Source organism: Pseudorca crassidens, chromosome 9 (genome assembly GCF_039906515.1).
Source record: "Pseudorca crassidens isolate mPseCra1 chromosome 9, mPseCra1.hap1, whole genome shotgun sequence".
Taxonomy (NCBI): domain Eukaryota; kingdom Metazoa; phylum Chordata; class Mammalia; order Artiodactyla; family Delphinidae; genus Pseudorca; species Pseudorca crassidens.
In genome coordinates, this window is record NC_090304.1 from 14,909,487 (window position 1) to 14,933,067 (window position 23,581).

Sequence of the window (23,581 nt, forward strand, 5' to 3'; positions counted from 1 at the left end):
AACTTCATAGATCAAAGAAGAAATCACAAGCAAAATTTAAAAATATTTAAAGCTGCATGGAAATTGAAATTTCCACTGACATTCTTTCCATACTTGTGGAATGTAGCTAAAGCAATGTGTAGAGTGAAGTTGACAGCAATAAATGATTACGTTACAAACCAAGAAGGTCTCAATTCAAAGATCTAAGCTTCCAATTTAAGAAACTAGAAAAATAAAGAGATAAAACTAAATGCAAGTAGGAAGATGCTAGGAAATACTAAGAGCAGAAATCAATGAAATTGAAGAAAACAGCAGAGAAAATTACTGAAACTAAAAGATAAATAGAATTGACAAACTTAACCAGGCAGATCAAGAAAAAAAAAAAGAGAAGAGAGAAGATAAAATTTACCAATATTAGAAATCAAAAAGGGGACATCACTACAGGTCTTATATACATTAAGAGGATATAAGGGGTATTATGAACAATATTTGACAACTGAGATGAAAGGGATAAACTCCTTGAAATATATAAATTACCAAAGAATAAATATCCAAATAGCTCATTATCTATTAAAAAATTGGATTTGCAGTTAAAGACTTTCTCACAAAGAAATCTCCAGGCCTAGATATGAATTCACTGATGAATTCCACCAAATATTTAAGGAAGGAATAATGCCAATTTTATAAAAACTCTTCCAGAAAATTAAATAGTGGGGAAGACTTCCCATTGATTTTATGAAGCCAACATTACCTTGGAACCAAAACCAGATAAAGACATGACAAAAAATGAAAACTTCAGATCGATATGTCTTATGAAATAGATGCAAAAATAATTCTATCATATACAGTCCAGCAATACATTAAAGAGATACACCATGAAAAGTGGGATTTATCCCAGGAAACAACCTAAGTGTCCTTCAGCAGGTGAATGGTTAAACTATAGTACATCCACACCATGGGATTCAGTAATAAAAGGAACTAATTATTGATAATACACAGCAATCTGGATAAATCTCCAGAGAGTTATGCTCAGTGGGAAAAAAACTCAACAACAACCCAAAGGTGAGATTGGGATTGACACATATACACTACTATGTATAAAATGGATAACTAATAAGAACCTGCTATATAAAAAAATAAATAAAATAAAATTCAAACAAAAACAAAACAAAACAACCCCAAAGGTTAAAATTTTTATGATTCCATTTATATAACACTCTTGAAATAATAAAATTATAGGATTGAGAAACAAATTAGTGGTCGCCAAGTTAAGGAAGGGGTGGGAACAGGAAGGAAATGGATGTGGCTATAAATGGGCAATGCGAGGGACCCTTGTGGTAATGGAAATTGTTCTGTATCTCGACTGTATCAATACTGTTATCCAGGTTGTGAAACTGTACTATAGTTTTGCTAGATGTTACCATTGGGTGAAACTGGGTAAAGGGTACATGAGATCTCTGTATTATATCTTACAACTGTGTGTGAACCTACAATTATCGCAAAATAATAAGTTTAATTTTGAAAAGTGAAAAAAAATGACCATACCCACTGTTGGCAGGGATGTGGAGCAACTGGGATACTCATTCACTGCTGTTAGAAATGAAAAATGGTTCAGCCACTTTGGAATCATTTGCATTTTTAGAATAAAGTTAAACAGACACTTATCATATGACCCTGTAAACCCACTCCTGGGTATATACCCAAGAGAAATGAAAATATATGTTCACAGAAACACTTGTATAAAAATATTAATAAAAGCTTTATTTATATTAGCCCCAAACTGGAAACAGACCAAATAACCATTAATAGGTGAATGGATAAATAAATTATGGTATATCCATAAAATGGGATGCTACTCAACAGTAAAAAGGAATGAATTACTGATACATGCAACAACATAGATGAATCTCAAAAGTGTTACGCTAAGAAGCCACAAAATGGTATAGACTGTCTGTTTTCATTTATATGGTATTTAGGAAAAGGTAAAACTATAGAGATCGAACAGTGGTTGCCATGGGCTGGAAGGGGGGGGGAGGGGATTGACTGCAAAGGAGTAGGAGGGGACACATGGAGGCAAAGGAAATGACCTTGACTGTGGTGGTAGTAATTACATGACTATGTTTATCAAAGCTCATCGAATTGGATACTTAAAATTGACAAATTTTATTATTTGCTCACTAAACCTCAGCAGCACTGATTTAAAAAAATCCTGTGATGGTGAATCTGGAAGAAATCTTAGAGATTGTCTAGTCTAACACACTCATTTTAGAGGATGTGAAAGTGAACAGGGAATTGGATGGGGCAGGGAGTGTCAGGAAAGTCCCAGGCAGGGCACGTAGGGAGGGTGACAAGGGCCCCTATTTGACTGGAGCATTGGGGTGGGGGGAGTGGGACATGGGGGAGGGGGGCTGGGAGACAAGGCAGGTCATATGGGGAAGAGAGAGAGAGTCCAGAACATCAGAGTGCTGTTAGCACTATGACTTCTTTGTGCAAATTAGGCAAAAAAGGAACCCCTCTGGGTAGACCAGTTAGGCAAAAGTCCCCTCCTCTGGGTTGCCCAATTAGGAAATGAGGTGCCCTGTGAGCAGGCTAATCAGTGATTGGTGCCAGAACACACAGCTTGGGAAGCAGATGCCACTCCCTCTAGTAACCTGTCAGCCAAATGCCCGCATGCAGGGCACGGCTGTGAGGCAGGCCTGCTGAATGACTGGTGGTATCACCTGGTCAGGCATCCCTCAGCTGTGACAGCAGTTTTCTCAGCAGTGCATAGTCACCCCATCTACCTATACTCAACTACCGTCCCTCCCCTGGGGTATGGGGTATGGCTGAATCCCTGAACTTGCACTCCAGCTGCTCGTATTCCAAGTGTTCCTCCTCACATACATAGCAGGTTAGAGTATTTCTGGCAAATACACAGCGGTGTGTGAACTCTACAAGCCCCCCACCCCACCCCCAGCATTAGTCCCTTATAGAGTCCCCCAGCACTTAGCTAACGTCTGTCCCTCTGGGAGCATGGCAACATTCCTCATCACATGTACCCTACCCTGGGCCTCTTCCCCGACCAGAGCGCTCCTCCTATTGTGTACACCCTAGCTGTCTCCACCCCCTTCCCCATGACAGACTATAGTTTTACATAAACTATAGTTTTCCCTATAAACTCCCTTCATGGCAGACATTGTATTGTGAAAATCCAGTGTGTAAAATCAATTAGTTTCCCATTCCAATCAGAGGTTATTTATTCTTTCGAAAAAGCAACCAGTGCCTCGGTTTGCTCATCACCACCAACAAATGTCTGAGGAGTCTTTCTCTTTCCTTCTCTCAGATCAGCCCCTCTTCCTGGAGCTGAACCTACGGGCCAAGGGAGGGCTCAGAAGCCCTCACTCTCACCCTGGTCTATACTCCAGGTTCCCTGGACTTGGGAGGGATTCCAGTCTGGCCTCCAGATTTCCCACTCTGCTTTAGCTGCAGTAGGGAGAGAAAATTCAGGACCACAGGCCTGTAGGTAGATGCTCAACAGAACCATGGAGACCAATTTTCCAGGATTCCCCCAGGTGGGCTTTCTAATGACTCATAACAGGCAGGAAGGCCTCACTACAGTCCCTGCCATCAGATAGCCCCTTGTCTTTTTGTGACAGCTGTCTGGGGAGGGGGGTCTTCTCAATGAGGACTGGGCCAGACCCTGCTGTCCGAAGACCAGATCAAAGGTGAATGATCCCCATAGGGCCTACCTATGGGAATTCATTGATTAATTTAGCAAAGATTAACTGAGTACCTACTATGTGCCAGGCAGTACTCAAGATCAGAATAGACAGCAGTGAAAAGAACATAACAAAAAATTCCTGCATTCACGGAGCTTCCATTGCAGTGAGGGAGAGAGAGAGAGGAAATTGATAAACCAATCAGTTTCTGTCAGTTGACAATAAAAGCTATGGGAAAAAATAGCTGAGTGTAAGGGAGGGCACTATTTTTCTTAATAGGTTGGCCAGAGATGTCTCACCCAGGAGCTGACATTTAAGCAGGGCCAGAGTCAATTGAAGAAGTGTGCTGAGCCAGTGTCTAAGGGAACAGTATTCCAGGTATAGGAAACAGCGATTGCAGAGACACTGGAATCACAGTCTGCCTGGAATGTTTGAGGAGCAGCCTGAAGGCTAGAGTGTTTGGAATGAAGCAAAGAGAGTGTAATAGTTACTCCCTGTCTAATCCGTCATCAGCTCCTGTGAAGTATATACCTCTAAAATATATCCCAAATCTGTCCATTTTGTTCTCCCTCTAATGCTATTACCTGAATTTAAGTTTCCATCCTCTCTCCTCCTCCACTTTGACTCCTCCCTTCTATCCATTCTCTATACAACGGCCAGAGTGATCTTAGAGATAAGTTACTTGTAAATTGTATCTTTCTTCATCTTTCATTTCCTCATCTTTCCTCATCGTTCATTTCCTCCCTGTAAGAACTGTGTACCCTTTGCAGTATGAATTTTCAGTACCTCCCATTAGAGTAGGCACAGTGTATTTCCTTGTCCTGTTGATGATGGGCTTGGTCCCAATGGATGTTAATGGACATGATGCAAGCAATGGCTTTAAGTGAACTTGTGTGTTTTGGCTTGGTCTTTTAAGTATCTACCATCTTCCATGAGGAGAGCATGCATTGGTAAACACTGGTCCCAGAAGGAGAAACGTATGGAGAAGACCTAAAATCAACCATTTGTGTGAACTACTGTTACCCCTGCTGACTTGTAGACTTGGTGAGACACAAAATTAACTGTTGTTGAGAGCCACTGAGATTTGGCGGGGGGGGGGAGGCGGGGAGGGGGTGGTTTGTTATGCAGCATTATTGTAGCAATAGCTGACTTATTCACTTGTCATTATATTTAAAATAAAGTCCAAACTCTATACCATCGACCAGCTGCTGTACATTATCTGGCTCTACCCTGCCCACCTCTCAGGTCTCATCTTGTGCCATCCTCTCTCCCTTACACAAGATGTTTCAGCCATTTCAGCCTTCGTTTAGCTCTTGAATATACTACTGAATGTTGCTCCCACCTCAGGCCTTTGAACATGCTATTGCCTCTACCTAGAAATCTCTTTTCCCAGATTTCTACATGATTAGCTCTTTTTGTTTCTCAAGTCTCTGCTCAAATATCCCCACCTTAGAGTAAGCAGACAATCAAAAGTTGCTCCCAATTGCTCTATTTTCTTATTGTTGACTGCAATTTACTAAAACCTACTGCTTGCTGAAATTACTTTAAAAAATTATATTGGCTTGTTTATTGCCTCTTTTCCTCCTCTAGTATGTAAAAAATACATGGGAACAGTGACACTGTTACATTCAACTTTTATTCCCAGTGCCTACAACAATGCCCAAGAAAAGTTAGTTCTTTGAAAAGGTTATTAAAATTGTTAACCCTCTAGCAACACTGAATAAGAGGAAGAGAGAGCATAAATTATTACCACTATCTGAAATGAAAAAGGGACATCACTATACATCTTAGACACTTAAAAATAAATAATAAGAGGATATTCTGACAAATTTTATACCAACGAATGTAAAAATTTTAAAGAAATAAACAATCATGAAAAAACACAACTTACCAAAATGGACACAAAAGAAACAGAAAATCTGCATAGTACAGAGCTAGTCAAGATTGAATCCACAATTAAACTTTTTTTCACCAAGGAAATTACAGGCTCATAAGACTCCACTGTGGAATTCTTCCAAACATTTAAGAAAGAAGTACAAACTCTTCCAGGGAATAGAAAAAAAGAGAGCACTTCTCAGTTTGCTTTCTGATGCCAGCATAACTTTGATACCCAAACCTGATAAAGATGTTGCAAATAGAATCCAGTGTTGCATAAAATGGATAATATACCACAACCCAGTTGGATTTATTCCAGGAATACATCTATTGGGATGATCGGATAGTTTTTTTCTTTGCTCTATTAATATTATAAATTATAAAGACTGAATGTTAAACCAACCTTGCATTCCTGGAATAAACCCAAACTCAGAGAAAAGTCAATTCTACATGGCCCCACAGTTTCTCTACTGCCTCTTGGATCCCACCTCCTACCCCTCTCTCTTGGTTCACTCTACTCCAGCCAGATGGTCTCCTGTTGCTCCAGGAACACCCAGGCATATTCCTGCCTCAGAGCCATTGTACATGCTGCTTCTCTGCCTGGAATGCCTTTCTCCCACACAACTACCTGTCCAGCTCCCTCACTTCCTTTTCTCAGAAGCCACCTTCTCAGTGAGGCTTTCCTGACTACACTATCTAAAATGTCTATCCCTCTTCCACTCCTGATAACTTCTAGCCCCCTTTCCTGCTTCATTTTTTATCCTTAGCATTTACTACCATCTAACATACTATACATTTCATTTATTTTGTGTGTGTGATGGTGGATTTTATGTGTCAGCTTGACTGGGTCATGGAAGGCCCAGATAGTGGGTGAAACGTTATTTCTGGGCATGTCTGTGAGAGTGTTTCTGGAAGAGGTTAACATTTGAATTGGTGGACTGAGGAAAGCAGATGCAGATGGCCCTCTCCAATGTGCGTGGGCATCGTCCAATCTGTTGAGGGCTTGGATAGAACAAAAAGGTGGAAGAAAATTAAACTCACTCCCTGCCTGACTGTTGAGCTGGGAAATTGTCTTCTGCCCTCAGAAATCCTAGTTCTCAGACCTTCAGACCCCAACTGGAATCTACACCATTGACTCTCTGGCTTTTGCACTGACACCAGCTTTCCTGTGTCTCCAGTTTGTAGATTGCAGATCATGGGGCATCTCAGCCTCCATGGCATGTGCCAATACTTTATAATAAATTTTGTTTTATATATATATATATCGTTTTCATTCTATCTTCTCTGAAGAACACTGACTAATACATTTCACTTATTGTATGTCTTCTCTAATTAGAGCAAAACCTCCATGAGAGTGGGGATTTTTGTAAGTTTTTGTATTGCTGTATCTTCAGCACCTAACACAGTGCCTGACACCTAGTAGGCATTCTTAATAAATATTAGCTGAATGAATGAATGAATGAGTGTTCTCAATGTCCTTCACAGCAAGTCATACATTCAGCAAACACTTACTAAGGACCTACGACATTCCTAGAGGTGTGGGAATGTACAGATGACTCAGACCCCATTTCTTCCCTCCAGCGTGTGGTACAGGAGTGGCGTGGGAGAGACTCAGATTCAGAAACAGTTCAACTCAGTGGGTCAAATAGTTGATTTCCATGATTTGAAGTAGTTATGCTCTATAAAGCCACCACAAACACCAAATTAAGGAATACTGGATCATTCTTCCTAGTGAAAATGCAGGGTTAGTTTCCCATAGACTTCTGGTCACAATATTTTTGTCAACACTCAATACCTTATTTTATGTGTGTTTCTGTTTAAAGATATCTTAGTGAGCATCTATTGTTGATTCATTAATATTAAACTCATGGCCAACAGAACTATAATTCATGTCTTAATGAAACATATCTAACACACATGTTTTCTCATTAAGGCACACCATGGTCTTCTTACACTTAAGAACACCACTAGACAGTGTGCTTCGGGGCCATTTTTTTAAAATTAATTAATTAATTTATTTTTGGCTGTGTTGGGTCTTCATTTCTGTGCGAGGGTTTTCTCTAGTTGTGGCAAGTGGGGGCCACACTTCAACGTGGCATGCGGGCCTCTCACTATCGCGGCCTCTCCTGTTGCAGAGCACAGGCTCCAGATGCACAGGCTCAGTAGTTGTGGCGCACGGGTCTAGTTGCTCCACGGCATGTGGGATCTTCCCAGACCAGGGCTCGAACCCATGTCCCCTGCGTTAGCCAGCAGATTCTCAACCACTGCGCCACCAGGGAAGCCCTGGGGGCCATTTTAAACAGTAAAATCACCAACAAAATGCACAGAAATGTGCCAAACGTGGCACAGCGTAGACCACGAAAGGACACTTGTTTACAGCATGAGAGCTGAAACCGGAAGGCAGCACATTGCCTTGTTGGACCTCAGCTGAGAACACGGGTGTTGAACGACTCAAATTTTCCATCACTCTGTGCATGTCCATGAATGACTATTGATTCTGGGTTAAGTTTAAGCAAGGAGGTGAATTCACAGATGTGGAATCTGCTAATAATGAGGAGACAACTGTGTCTAGTGGAGGATCTGCAACTTACTGGGCATGACCCCAGACCAGAATAAGGATGGAAAGAAAAGCAATTGACAAGGAGGAACAGGACTGCTGCTGGAAAACTCATCTCAAAAGGAGACAAACACATTCCCAAAGTTCTGCCCTGACAGACAATTCCTCCCTTACCTGTCCCTGCCAGCCCACTTTGACAAACATATTTGCAATCTTCTAACCATGGCTGGTCTGAGTGACTTGAGTTGTCAGGCCTGATTTTGTTCTCTGTAAGTCAATTTTTATTTTTAATTCCTCGTCACTCCACAGAGCTGACAGCTCCCTGCCGTGTGTGAGATGTGTCACAGCCAGGGAAGATCCTGGGGATAAAAGAAGACCCTTTTCAGGAATGAAGCAGCATATGTGGATTTCCTGACAGCCTAGACTAATTGTCTTTTCTTCTGTTCTCTACACTGAAAGTATTTACATGGGAACAACCCAGAGGCTGTAAGTTTCCAAGTGATCCCTAGGACTGATTAGCCCACCTGAAATCCTCATTCTGCATTGATGATGCCACAGTGGTTTCCAGAGCAACCGTGAGGGATGGCAGAGCAAGGGGGAGGGGTCCTGGTGGGGGAATCTCAGCAGGATCCCTTCTTAGTGAGCCCTTTCTCCAGTTACCCCCACAACAGGAGCCAGGTGAGAGGGAGGCAGAAAAGAGGAGAAGGGTATGTGTCCCTTACACAGCAGCCTCATCTGTCCTTCCCTTTTTTCACTAGTGGGTTCAGATATTTTTCTACGTGGTCTGCAGAATGGATAAGTGTTGATAATGCTGAGAAAACACGGATGGTTTCTGTATTATTTATTTTCTTCTTTATCCCCAAGGTCTTATACCATGAAAGCATTCAAGCATCTAGCCCATTAGTCAGCAAACATTTATTGAGCATCTACTAGGTTCCCAGCCTTATGCTGGGTACTAGGGACACAGAACTGTGGTCAGATGTGGCTGCTGCTCCCGTTACATTGACATTCTAGAAGTGGAGATTAAACAAATACTCTGACACGTGGCGTTCTGGCTGCTGTCAAGGCAAGAGCTACGAAGGAGATATTTAGGGAGCAGGGGTAGGATATTATAAGAGAACCTAATCTAGGTTGGGGATTCTAAGAAGGCTTCCTGGTGGAGGTGATATTTACATTGAGATTGGAAGTGTGAACAGGAACTAGCCAGGTGGAAAGTGAGGGTTTCCAGTTGAGGGGGAATAGCTTGTGCAAAAGTCCTGGGGCAAAGAGGCAAACTTGTGATCTTAGAGATCATTGTGACCTACCCCCTTTCCTATTATAGATGAAAAACCTGAAGGGGAGTGACTTGCCCAAGGTCACACAGTTAATTAGAAGCAAGCCTGGGATTGGATCCTGAGAGCCCATTCCCTATCTAGGTCTTTTTCACAGGTTCCCATCAGGCCTGTCAGCTCCAAGCCTCTCCCGATTTGTTTCTTGGATCACAGGTTAGCTACCTGACTTCTCTTTCCTCAATCCCCAGACCTGGATGCATTGACTTGGGGATGGGTCACTGAGGAATTGTGAAATAATAAGAAATACACAATACATATTGGTCTCTGTCCCAGGTCGTGACACAGGGCTCCTAAAACCCTTGTAATTTTCTAAGTGATAAGAGCACTGAGAGCATCTTTTGTTCTAGTATTTGGTCTTTGACCCCAGTTCCTGACACAGGGCTTTTAAATCCTGGGTGTCTTTTGTTCTAATGAGGTGACTCTGGGTGAGCTCCTGAGTGGGGCTGGTCACCAGAAAGACCAAGTAATAATTACAAGTTTGGGATTTTCAGCTCATCTCCCATTCTCCACAAAGGGCAGAGGAATTGGAAATGAATGTAATAAATGATCAAGCCTATGTGATGAAGGCTCCATGAAAATCCCAATAGGGTGGTGTTTGTAGCTCCAGGCTGGTGAACGAATCCATATACCGGGAGGGTGACGCATCCCAGCTCCACGGGGACAGAAGCTCCGGCGCTCAGGACTCTTCCAGACCTCACCCTCTGTATCTCTTCATGTGGCAGCTCATCTGGATCCTTCATCATATCCTGTATTATATCATAAACTGATAAACGTAAGTAAGCATTTCCCTGAGTTCTGTGATCTGTTCTAGTAAATAATCGAATCTAAAGGGAGTAGAGCATGAGAAGCCCCAATTTGCAGTCAGGTTGGACAGAAGTTGTGGGTCACTTGGGGACCTACTACTTGCCATTGGCATCTGAAGTGGGGGTGGGTGGGTGAGGATGGCAGTCTCATGGGACTGAGCCCTTCACTGAGCCCTTAACCTCTGGTGCTACCTCCAGGTAGATAGTGTCAGAATTGAGTTAAATTGTAGGACCCGTGGTTGTTTGACTTGGTGTGGGGAAAAAACCTACACATCTGGTGTCAGAAGTGTTGTGACAGTGATAGCCGTGTGAGAGTAATGGGAAACACATGGTTTTCTTCATGCAAGAATGTTCTTCAGGGGGTAGGCAAGAGAGGAGAGACCTTTGCTCCTGGACATGTGCTGTCTAATGCTGTGCACATTCCCCAGGCTGGTGACAACATGGGAAGTGGAACCGGGGGTGCATGTGAGACCGTGTCCTTACAGCATCTGATCTGACACCTCCCTGACCATGGCCCTGCTTAAGGCCCTGGGTGGGTCAGGGTTCCCAGCATCAATTCAGTGAGGAGTGTGGAGCTCCCTGATTGGAGGCCTTGCCAGAGAAACCCTATACGACTTGGGGGTTCTTCATGCTGAAGGGTCTCCCACAAAGGACAGACCCACATTGGAGCCATGGAACCCCCCAGAAGATTCTGATAGACCTTAGACATCTTCCAGTCTTCCCTTTTTGTTCTACAGATGAGGAGCCTGAGGCCCAAAGAGAGGAAGAAGTTTATCCAAGCCCACACAGTGACTCAGAGTCAGAGAGTCAGATCAGGGCTCCTGCATCCTGCTCCAGGGCTCTTATCATCTTTGAAGCAAAGGACTATAGGAGACCTTGGAGACTCTGTTGATCATGGTGCTGACGGTGATGCCACCTTCCCTCCATATTTGCAATAGATAGAGACAGGCAATTCAGAAATTCAACCAGGTTCTGATCACACTGGAAAAGCAGAAGAGGCAACAGAAAATAAGAACTAGACTTAGGAGATAGCCCTATTGGCAGCATCCTCCCCCTTTCTCCATAGAAACAAATATTATCCAGGGACGAGGAGGCATGGAGTCACCAACTGTGTGTCCCTGGGTAAATCACTTTTCTCAGCTTTGGTGTCCTCATCTCTAAAATGGGAATAGGGACCCCTATTCTATAGTGTGGCTGTGAGGATGAAATGATATGTGAGCTTTCTCCACTTGCTCGCCACCATTTGGTCTACGGCTAGCAATGTCTTTCAACCTCTCTCTCTCCCTCTTCTCTGTGATCATTAATTTTATGTGTCAGTTCCATGGAGCCATGGAGGAGCTAGACATTTGGTCAAACATTCTGGGTGTTCATGTGAGGGTGTTTCTGGATAAGATTCACATTTGGATGGGTAGACTGAGTAAAGCAGATTGCCCTCCCTAATGTGGGTGGGCCTCATCCAAGCAGTTGAAGGCTTAAATAGAACAAAACGGCTGGGGAAGAGGGGACTCCTCATGCCTGGCTTTCTTGAGCTAGGACGTCAGTCTTTTCCTGCCTTCAGACTTAAGCTGGCGCATCAACTCTTCTTGGGTCTCGAGCCTGCCAGCTTTCAGGTGAGAACTTACACCACTGGCTTTCCTGGGTCTCCAGCTTGCCGACAACAGATCTTGGGACTTCTCAGCCTCCATAATTGTGTGAATCAATTCCTTACAATAAATCTCTTTCTATATGTATATATCCATCTTATTGGTTGTGTTTCTCTGTAGAACGCTAATATATCCTCCTCTGCCCCCCCCCCACTCCCTCAGGTTCAGTGATTTGGAAGTTACTGGGCCTCCAGGTCTGATACCTGCCAGGAGTCTTCCCTCAGGTGTCAGGGCCCCTGGCCTGACCTGCCTCAGTTGTGTCAAATATCCTTGTACCTCTCCCACAAGAGAAGAGAGATCTTGGGGAAGCAGAACCAGTCCAGGGTCCTGGGTTCAAGCCCTGACCCTGGCATTGACTTGAGATCCTGAGCCTTGCAGTACTCATCTACTAACAGGGCTGATGGCCCCTCACTGCCCACCCCACAGGATTGCTCATGAGGATGAAAATGGGACCATGGGTTTCCCCCCTCCCTGCCCCCTCCTGGACTTAAAGGTGTGTGTCTGCAGAGTCTGCACCTTTTTATTCCTGTCCCAGGCCCCTGGCTCAGGACCTTGCTCCCATGAAGTTCCCCATGAATGTTTGATGACCAACTGAAGGGGCGTATGAGGAATCTCTGTGTAATTACAGGAGACACCCGTCAGAGGCTCTGAGACACAGAGATGTCCAAAGACATTCTATTAAATGAGATGGAAATTAAATGACAAGCCAGGCCGGTGTTCTGGAGGCAGAGGAGAAGAGCGCTCCAGAAGCCGGGCTGGTCAGGGGGCTGTCTTCAAAGTGTGTTCCCAAATGTGTTTTCAAGCAAGCGGTGGAGCCCAGTGAACCCTGGACATGGAGCTCTTTCCAAATGAGTCTTTAATAATGTAGTCATACAAATTGGGTCTAATTAAGTTGTACCCGTTGAAAATGCACTGCTGTACGTCTGAATGATGAAATTGGGATCAAAAAGCAGCCCAGAAAAGATGCAAAGGTAATTTTCCACTTGTACTAAGCAAGCTGGGATCTTCAAATGGCAATTGCATTGAATGCCCTCCCTTCCCCGGGATTGTTAAAACGCCAGCCCCACAGGCCTATGGGTTCTCAAAGCCAGCACCATCTCTCTTTCCTCTCCCTCTCTCTTTCTCTCTCTCTCCTCTCTCTCTCTCTTTCTCTCTCTCTTTGCCGCCTGCTCCTAGGCCTCCAGAGCAGGAGGCATAGGAAGGCAGGAAGGGCTTGCGGGCCCCTGAGGTCATATCAGCTTCTCTTTGGTCCTTGAAAATACTGAGCGTGCTCCCTCCTAGAGGCCTCTGCCCTTGCTGTTCCCCTGACACGGCTGCCTTACTCTCACCATCCACGTGTGGGCTATGGACAAGCCCCTCCTGGACAAGCTCCTGGTGGCCCGATCCGAAGTCGTCTGCTCTACCATGCCCATCTGCATCGCTTTTCAGCGCCCTGCCTCGTTTGCTTCAGAGCACATCATTCTCTGGGCAGCATCCCTTGTCTTGGGTTCAGTCTTTCCACTGTTCCCCCCAACCCTACCCCAAGCCCAGATGTAAATTCCCAAAGCTCAGGGACTTTTCTGTCTGTCTGTCTTACTCCCTGCTCTCTCCCCAAGACCCTGACATGGAACAGATGCTAAGTGAGCACGTGTTGAATAAATGGGACCCTCAGAGCTGGACAGTCCCGGAGGTTCAATAACCAACCCCATGTTGAAGCCCAGAGACGGGAGCGGGTTTTCCAAGACCACCCAGTGAGTTCGAAGGCAGTGGGGGAGGCTTTGGTTCTTGGTCAAAACACCCTTCTCATTTCTCCTCTCATCTCCTGGGTGGTGTGGGAGATCGCCCAGCTCACCCAAGGGGCATGGCTCCAGAGCCAGACCACCTGTGCTCAAGTCCCCCCTCTGACTTTATGAGATGTATTGACCCTGGACAAGTTCCAGAGCCCCAGTTTCCTCTTGTGTAAAATGGAAATAACGGTGGTACCCTCCTCCACGTTGTTGTGTCACTACCCCTGCAAGGTGATTTTATTATCCCCCCATTCCTACGGAGGAAGCAGAGGCTCAGAGGCCTCAGTTACTTGCTCAAGGTAACACAGCGTCAGAGCAGCCGAAACATTGCTTAGGAACTCATGTCTCTGCCCTTGACCCCGCCCCAGGACTGCTGAATCCCTGCCCACCGGTGTCCTCTGCTGCCCTCCCCTGCTCCCACCTCCCGGTGGTCTGATTGATAAGAGTTGGGCTGCTGACTTTTCACCAGCCTCTCCCCTGAAGAGGTTGCCTCTTATCAGGTCTGAAAGGCAAGTTCGCAAGATTTAAAACCCTCCCGGACAGGGGAGCTGGTTTACATGCCTCCAGGGCTGATTCAGCTCTTGGCTTCTAATGAAAACAGACTCCTGCTTCCCCGCTGAGCTCAGAAGGGACACTCGGCTCACAGCAGTGGCCGGCTTGCTGTAAGGAGGCACCGTGCTGTCCTCAATCTAGGGGGCCCAGGACTTCTCCCCCCAGGACCCCTTCTGTCTGTTTCATCCTCTCTACCTGCTCTCTCCCCCCTTTCCAGGAATGCAGAAACAGGGGTCTTAAACTGGTGGGGTGTGAGTCGCTTTGGGCCAGTAGATGAGATGGGATGACCCAAAATAGTAATTTTTAAAAACAATTGAACCAACATTTAAAAGTCAGATGATTTCTTATTTTAAAAAAAATTGGATTTCTAGCCACCCCAGCACAAGGCAAGATTTTTCCAGTTTCCCAGAATTCCCGCCTCTCTGAGGCTCCTCTGCCTCTTCCCTTATTTACATTTCCTGCTTGTTCTCTATGGGTACCTGAGTTTGAGAGCCCCATTGTGCTGTACAGCCTGGTGGGGATTTAAGTCAGTGTGCTCACTTTACAGATGAGGACTCTGAGGTCCAGAGAGGGAAAGTGACTTGCCCAAAGTCGCCCAGAAAGTTGATCATGCAACCAGGACTAGAGCCCAGAATGTCCTCTCCCAGGGAAGCATTCGCTGCCCCGAGCACAGCCTGCACACTTGGGCTTCTGGGGGTTTCCTCCTTTGAGGTCTGGAGGCAGCTGTAGCCTCTTCCACATGGCTCCCGCCCCATAGCACAGCTACCAAAGAGGGATTTGAACAGTTAGATCTGTTCTCATTATGTCACTCACTTCCCAGCTTTGAGAAAAAAGAACATTTTCCCCAGTGTCAGGATACAGCCAACCTCCTTGGGATGACATTCTGATCCTGTGCTATGTGGCCCCAGCCTACCTTTCCTGCCTCACCTGTCACTCCTCCATCCCTTCCCACAGCCTGTCTTGACAATTCTCTCTTCCCCAAACACGCCACTGTGTCCTTTCCTCAGGCTGCAGGCCACTCCCCTTCTGCAGAGGAAACTCTGCTCAGCCTTCAAGGCCCCCACCACACCACTTCCTCCAGGAAGCTTTCCTGGACTCCTGATCCCACTCCGGGGTCTCCTGGTCAGAGTTAATGACGCCCTCCTCTCCTTTGTCACTCTGCTTCTCCCCCTTAGAGCACAGGTTGCTTTGTGTTCCTGCCCCAGCTGCTGTATTTGCCTTAGTCACCTGCCAGCCTGTTGATAACTTACCGAGCGCTTAGTGTGTCTCAGGCTGAGCCCTTCACATGGATTAGCTCATAAATTCAATAGTCCTTGCAGGTAGATAGATCTCCCTATTTGTTCAGATGGAGAAACAAAGGCACAACTGGGTTAAGCAGCCTGTCTAAGGTCACTCAGCCAGTAAGTGGCCATGGTAGGACCCACCTGGGGTCCAGAGTCTCAGGTCCCACCCTCCAGGCTATTAGTGAGGGGTGCAGAGCAGGACTGTGTGTGTGGCTCTGATCCAGGGCCCTGCACCCTGGTCAAATGAGCCCAGAGGGTGTCCTCAGGGTCAAGGCCAGATGGGCAGCTCCTGGGGCAATTTCCTCCACTCTCAGTTCTCAAGCCCATTGCCCAACCCCCAACTCCAGCCCCTCCCCCGATATTTCCCCCATTTTTCTTTACCCACCCATGGCCCTCTCTCTCCAGTCTCATTATCCTTTAATAGAAAAGCCCCAAGCAACTTTTCTTGTGGGACCACCATGGATCAGAATCAACTACTGGAATTTCCCCATATAGCAAACCACCCCCTCCACGGGCCTTTGCTCACGCAGTTCCCTCCACCTCTGCCTGTGCCGAAGACCTTTCACACTCCTTCCTTCCTCTCTTCCAGAGCTCTGTCCTGCCCTTTTAGAGGTAACTCTGATCCTGGCCTGACTACCCCTCTGATCCCAGCTCAGCCCACCTCCCCTTCGCCCACGCTGCCTCGGCCATGCTGGCCTCTCTCTGTTCCTCACACAAAGCCAAGTCCCTTCCTGCCCCAGGACTCTTGCCCTTGCTGTTCCTTCAGCCTGGAAGGCCCTTTCCCTGCTTTTGCTCCTCCTTGTCATTCAGGTCACAGCGCCAGTGTCACCACCTCTGGGGTGACACCTGCCCTGTTTGCTCCTGTGTGGCAGTAATGGCTGAGCTGTTCTCTATTTCCCCTGAGTTTGAGCCTCAGGGGAGCAGAGTCTGCATCTGTGTTGCTCACAGTAACCCCAGCACCTGACATGAGACCTGGCACATATTAGGTGATCAATAAATATTTGAGTAAATGCAAGAAAGGGAGGGAGGAGGAAAAGAGAGTGCTGAGGAAAGGAAAGAAGGAAGGGAGGAGGGGAGCGGGGGAAGGGAAAATAAGAAAAGAGCACCCAGTTCTTCCAGCTCTTGCTGTGTTGCCAGGTTGCACTTTAAAACTAACAAAGCACCTTGTCCCTGGCACAGCCTGTGTGTGTGGGGGGAACCAAGAACAGGAAAGGACAGATGTCTCTTTTTACCCTCCAAAGGCAGCATCTGGGTGAGGCTCATCTTAGCAATTGTTGTCCCACTGAGAGCCTCTCGCCCCTCCCCTCTCTCTGCCTATGAGGACAGGCACCCCAGATGTCAAGTTCACTGGGAAGGGCCAGATAATAGAAATGAGTGCCAGAGGTTGGGCCTGACCAGAGGCTGAATGGGGGACAAGAAAGATTAGAGCTCGAAGAAGACAGGGGTCCTAGTGAGCTGGGACAGTAGGGGGATGCCTGTTGTGGTAGAGAGTGGCTGCCCATGACCATGAAGCCACGTGTGAGCAGCCTGATAAAAACAGCTGTGACGCAGGTCATAAATTAGAATCAGGGTCCCAGATTAGCCTTGGAATTAAGAACCCTGAGAATTCAAAGGGGAAAACAAATTCCATAAAATTCAATTTAAGGATTAAATAGTCATGATTTCTGGTGAAGCCGTCTCCTGAGATTATTAAATTGCCTTGCATTTGAGAAGGAACTCTCACCTGAAGTCCCAAGCTGGCAGCGGGTTACACAGTGGGTTGACACATGGTGCCACTGGTCCCTAAGCCTTCAGGTCCTTGGGGAAGGAGTGGCTCTGCCTGCTTGTCCCCCACCCATCAGTCAAGCCACCCTCCAATCATTCCCTGCTATTGGGTCCCAAAGAGAGAGAAAGTTCGCAAAGGAGGTGAGGAGGGTTCCAGGCAAGCCCATTCCCACCGTGGGCAGCTAGGAGTTTGCAGGTTGTAGACAGCACCATGCCACACGACAGCACCTGGAGCACGCAGGCTGTGTGCAGGCTGGAAGGCAAGACCCTAGAGGTCCTCAGGTCTACCCCTCCCCTGATGAGGAGAACAAGACCCAGAGAATAGAGGGACTCATCCAAGGCCACTTAGTTAAGTGTCAGGGCTGGAACTGGACCCTGGGGTCTCTTGACATCTGGGGTTCATTTCTTAATAACACCACAGGCCATTCAAGCAGGCAGTTAGAGCCAAGTAACATCTGCCCCAGGACTTTGGTTGGAGTTATCAAGAATAAGGTACTTTCTGGGAATTCCCTGGCGGTCCAGTTAGGACTCCATCCTTCCACTACAGGGGGCACAGTTCGATCCCTGGTCAGGTAACTAAGATCCCATATGCCTCGTGGCGTGGCCAAAAAAAAAAAAACGCATAAGGTACAATACTTTCTCCTGAGGTTGCCCAGCTGGTCAGATGTAACCCCAGATCTTCTGAAACTCATCTTTGTCACCAGTTAGACCGAGGCTACCTGAGGGTTAAGCCAGAGAAACCATAGCTAAGAGATGGAGGGAGATAGACTTCAGATGATATCGTTTGACACCTGGATCCAGCTATGCCTGAATGCAGTAACATGCAATGGTTTCAGTTACACGAGTCAAAACCTTTCAAGTCCGAGACGATTTGAGTTGGGTTTCTGTCATATGAACCTATAAGAGTCCTGACTAATTCAGTGTCCCTCTCCTGGAGGAGAGAATCCAAGCTTCTAAGAATGGCTTGCAAAGCTTTGAGGACTCAGCACAGCTGCTCCACCCCACAGTGTTTGTGGGGCCCATACCCATTCCACCCAATCCTTGTGCCTCCATGAATGCCTCTGTCTAGGATGCATTTTCGTCTCGTGTGCCTGGAAAACTCCTTTTCATTTCCCCAAATCCTTCCCAGTAGTAATTACTTTTCTGTTTGTTTGTTTGTTTTTTCTTTTTTCAGACTTCCCCAGAGGGACCATTTCCTCCCTTACGCCATGTCAAGCATTCGGTGTATTTCTGTTGTGCTTCCTCTCCTGGTTTGCCATGGCCATCTCTTCATTTGCTTCCCCTAGAGGAAAGGATCAGTTTTCAAATGCGTTGGTATCTCCCAAGCTTAATACAGCTCTCAGTATGTAGGATGGAGCAAAACTGAACAGAACATGGCACAGAGGGGCACTAAACCTATATAACTGGCTGATGTCTTTCAAAGTCAGCCAATGGGAGTCCCTGTCCCCAAATATCTCCCAGAGTCACCTGCCAGACCTGGCCAGGGCAGCCTTTTGGAGAGATAAGCCTTCTGATGCATTTCTACCAATCCCTGACTCGGTTAAGAGTGTTGGTTCCAGAATCTTATCATTTGGATTCGAAGCCTGGCTCTGTCACCTCCTACCTGTGTGTCTGTAGGAAGGATCCTTAACCTCTCTGGGCCCCAGGCTTCTGGGTTGGACTTAGTGACACGGTGTGGTGTAAGGAGCTTGGAACGGCGTCTGGCACATTGTAAGCACCCAATAAACGTTAGGTGTTATTATTCATTGCAGAGGAAACGAGGTGAAGATTAACAAGAACTTTGATGAGGACCTTTTGTACTTTTCACTGTCTCTCTGTTTCATATTAAACGGTATTTTATGTGAGTGCTTACCATGTCGCCCTGATTAATTGATTTAGAAGCACTTCTGAAAGCTTGCCGCTGCCCAGAGCCCAGGTATGCCGTTTCAACATGATTAACAAAGATGTTTGTGGTCATTTTATCAAATGTCGAGCATCAGGTATTTAGTGAGGAACATCATTACATCGTTTCCGTGGGAGAATTAGATTAGATTTAGATCATTTCGACTAATAAGCGCATTTTACAAGCCCAGGCTCTCCCAAGTCGGGTGGAAAAATAGCTCAGAAACGGAGGAATTCACTGCAGGATGGAGCCCCCAGACCCTGCTCACTTTCTGGCATTGGTCATCACAACCATAGGCAGGGAAGAAATTTCACCTCCCACCCTTGTGTAGCCAGATAGTATTCTCAGCTCCTGGGAAAATAGCTCGTTCCACAGGGCTCTTTCTAATGATTTAAAGGCTAGCCTATGTAGGCTCTGGGCTCCCCTTACAACAAAGGGTTCAAGAGGGCTGGAGGGAGGGCCAGTGAGGGCTCAGTTACTGAAAGCCTTCTGAGGGCCAGGCATTGTGTTTTAGGGCATTATCTCATTCAACTCCACAGTATCCCTGGGAGAAATGTATAATTAGATCCATTTTACAGATGAGGAAACAAGGCCTAGAGTGGTGAGCTGACTTGTCCAAAGTCACACAGCATCGTAACATGGAGTAGAAGCCAGATGTCTCGCCCCAGGTCCTGTGTTCCTCCCACACCTCACTCCCTGTGTCCTGGGGTATCATGACTGGGAGCCTTTCCCCAGCCTGACTCTGAGCCAGGCTCCGCCTCGTTTTCCACCCTGTGTCCTACTGATTCCTACTGTCAACGCTGGTGGAAAATTCCAGCGCAAGTTCTCTCTTGGGTAATTTACAAATGACTACTTCTTGCAGTTTTTAAGTTATTGGAATCAACTTCCAACAGGGCCTATGCCATGGATAGAAGTGTTTCTAAGTAGGGGAATCACCCAACCTGGGGAAGAACAATTCACAATTCATATCCTACTATGAATTATTCCCAGGTAACGATGAATGGTAAGTGATCTCCGTGACCGCCGACATGCTCCTCCAAGGGTATTTTTAGATGAACTCGGGACGTGAGGTTCAGAGACTTCAGGGGCCAAGAGGAAAATGGTCATCTTGGGATTGGCCCCATGGTTGGAATCTGGCTCATCTCACGTGGAAGAGGGACTGTATTGACATCAAGACAGGAGAAGGACTTCCCTGGTGGTCCAATGGTTAAGAATCTGCCTGCCAATGCAGGCAACACGGGCTCGATCCCTGGTCAGGGAAGATCCCACATGCTGTGGGGCAACTAGCCCATGTGCCACAACTACTGAGCCTGCAAGCCACAACTACTGAGCCCGCATGCTGCAACTCCTGAAACTGCATGCTGCACCTACTGAAGCCCTTGCACGCCTAGAGCCTGTGGTCTGCAGCAAGAGAAGCCACCGCAATGAGAAGCCTGTGCACCACAACAAAGAGTAGCCTTGCTCGCCGCAACTAGACAAAGCCTGCATGCAGCAATGAAGACCCAACGCATCAAAAAAAAAAGTCAGGAGAGCCCCTGGGGACACTGAACTGTGAAGTCTACTGCCCGTCAGCAAGAAAGGAAGTCCGCCCCTCTGTCCTGACTCCTTTACACCAACATACAGACCAAGGGTGTCCATAAAAGACTCCTGGGCTACTTCGCTCTGGATGGTATGGACTCCAAGGACCTTGAGGGGAGCCGAGCTACAATGGATGGAGGGAAACTGAGCCCCTGATGACTGCATGGAACAGTGCTTTCTCTCTTCCACTGACCTGCTTTGGACTTGTGGCATGAGTAATTAAAAAAAAAAAATCTCTTCTGGAATTAAGTGCCTGAGACTTGGGGTTGTTTGTTACAGCAATTATGCTACACTGACTGATACACTCTCCCTTCACAGACTTTGTCCTGAGCCTCTCTCTCAATCTCCTCCTCTCCCTGAGCCTTGGGTTTTCCCATCTGTTTTCTAACCTTTCTAACCTCATCCTGGGGTAATTCTTCTCCTGCTACCCTGATGCCTATGCTAGAGGTCAATGCTCCTCTTTGGTTCTTCTAGTCCTCCTGGGAAGTGACCGCTTACCTCCAAGGAGCAAGATCAGGAGGCAAAAAAAACTACGTCTCTGGACTGAGATGTGAGCATTGACTCCAATCTGGGCTCTATCACAAACCTGCTGCGTGACTGTGGATAAGTCATTTCCCCCTCTGAGTTTCAATTGCTCCACCTATAAAATATGGAAGAAAGATTTTTTAACCTTTAACAGTGGCAGTTAAGTTGGATTCAACTGCCAAATCAGACTCACAGGATCCCAGATGACAGTGCTCACAAACCTACAGTTTATTACAGGAAAAGGACACGACAGAGTGACTGCATTCAAGTCAGGATGTACTTCACAGATAGGTGTTTGGAGAGGCGGGTGCAGGCTGCTACCATCCTCCCTCTGTGAGGGGAGTGGGCATGGAACACCTCTAAACTGGGGAGGCGTCTCAGCTGAGGTATTTTTACAATTTGCTGGTCATGTGGGCATTCTCCTGCTACATTACCAGCCTCAACAGCAGAGCCCTTCAGGGGGTTCACCAAGGCCAGGTGCAAATCCTCAATCCCGCTGTTTTACGTTGGGCATGACCCGTGAAATCACTCAATGGAAAAGTGGATATCGATCTTTAAATATTTTAGAGCACAGATAAACTCAATATATGACAAACAAACAAACAAAAAATCCCACTGTTTTCCATAAACAGTGTTGACAGGCTGGTCGGAGTTGCCCTGAAACTCCTCCACCCCTGAAGACAGAACGACACTGTTGCCCAATCATGCCCTGACTAGGGGTCAATGCCATGGGGGGCTTTCAAAAAACAGCTCACAGCCCAGCCCCCCGCCCCACCACTGCCTCCCCATCCTATGGACTAGATCTTTTTATGACAAAATGATCATCCTTAGTTTGACAGCAATTAAAACACTCATGTAAATGTCAAACATTTACAATAACCAGTGGGGGGTTGGTACAGATTTGAACAGACAACCGAACCATCCGATAACACAAAGTTTCTCATATTTTTGTGCTCTCTTTACGATTCTTTCGCCTCCCTGCTCTACAAGCCATCTGCACTTAATGGTATACATTTGTTGCGTGATCAAGAACTGTAATCAATTTATCATTAATCAAACCTAAATCTTCTTCAGGCCAATTCTCCTCCGTAGGCATAATGTCCGGAAGATGTTCTGATTCACTCTCCCAACACATTTGGTCACAAGCATCAGTGTCATCATAAATTCTATTAGTTTCTACAATATTAATTAGACCTATGAATCCCATATTATAGCAGATAGCGGTATCATGTGCTACCTTGGATATGTGGTTACAGGATAAATGAGACACAATTACAGTGTAATTATTTTGGCCCTCCCAACAAAATCCACCTTTTCCCATAGGCCATATATTCTTTCTTGTAAGAATGTAGGTTAGAGACCACGTCTCTGTTATTTCAGGACTCAGAACCTCTTGAGGACACAGCCAAACTCTTTATCGCAGGTTGCCTGGTTTGACAGCTACTCGTTCCCAGTGACAAGAATCCCCCAGGAGGGCTCGTCTGTCCCTCAAGATGGAAACACTAAAAGTCCTTTGATCACAGTCCTGGGTTCTACAGTCCTTGGATACTTCGACTTGAAGAGAGGCACGATTCTGGGTTGGGAAGGTGAGTTAAATCGGTAGGTTGGGCACGCTGCTGTTCAGACCGCGGAAGAGCCGTTGGGAAGGTGAGTTAAATCGGTAGATTGGGCACGCTGCTATTCAGACCGCGGAAGAGCCGTTATCCCTTCCTCTTTTTGTCCAAGAAGCCTCAGATCATAAGCACATTCATTTCCTATCAGGCAGACAAGCCGCGCTGAGGCATGAACAAGCCGCTCAGCATAAAGGGGAGGCGGGGCCAAGCCCCCTGGTTTTGCTGAATCATCTTGGAAAATGCTAATGCCTGCCCGGGGAAAGGCCTCATTCGGCAAGAAGGCCGGAGCCCCCCGCATTTCCCCCGAGGTGGGCTGCGCCACAAACCCAACAGTCCTTGACGGTGTAACTTGACACGCCGGTGCTCTTGCCCTTGGCGTTCTTGTGGCTTTAAACCCTGCACTGAGCTAGCCAGTTTTCTGAACACCTACTGTGTGCTTGGTCCTTCCACCTGCGGTACTTGGCTTAATTCACACATCTCACCAGGTGGGGCAGGACTGTTTATCCTCCTTGAAAGATGACTCTGCGGTCCCCAGAAGGGAAGTGACTCACCCAAGCTACTGACCTTGCAAGTGCTGCAGCTGAGAGTCAACTCAAACCCGGGTCTTTTGAGTCTAACATAAGCTCCCCATTCTGCAGTCCGTCCAACACTGGACTGTCCATGAGACTTCAGGCCTGCCCGTGGCACCAGCACAGCCTGAGCCAGACTGAATGCTCATACAGGGCTTGGGAG

General features: G+C 46.6%; 1 long non-coding RNA gene across 3 annotated transcripts in view; it reads right to left on the reverse strand.

Annotated features, from left to right (window-relative positions):
* The window catches only part of LOC137230260 (uncharacterized), a 163,379-nt gene that overhangs the window by 27,249 nt on the left and 112,549 nt on the right, over positions 1-23,581 (reverse strand). The window contains exon 5 of one of the 3 annotated variants that reach the window (XR_010946063.1): positions 4,897-10,186. The exons of the other annotated variants lie outside the window; for them this stretch is intronic. This is a non-coding gene — a long non-coding RNA (uncharacterized lncRNA). Of the gene's footprint in view, positions 1-4,896; positions 10,187-23,581 lie in introns of those variants that run through there. 3 annotated transcript variants of the gene reach the window in all.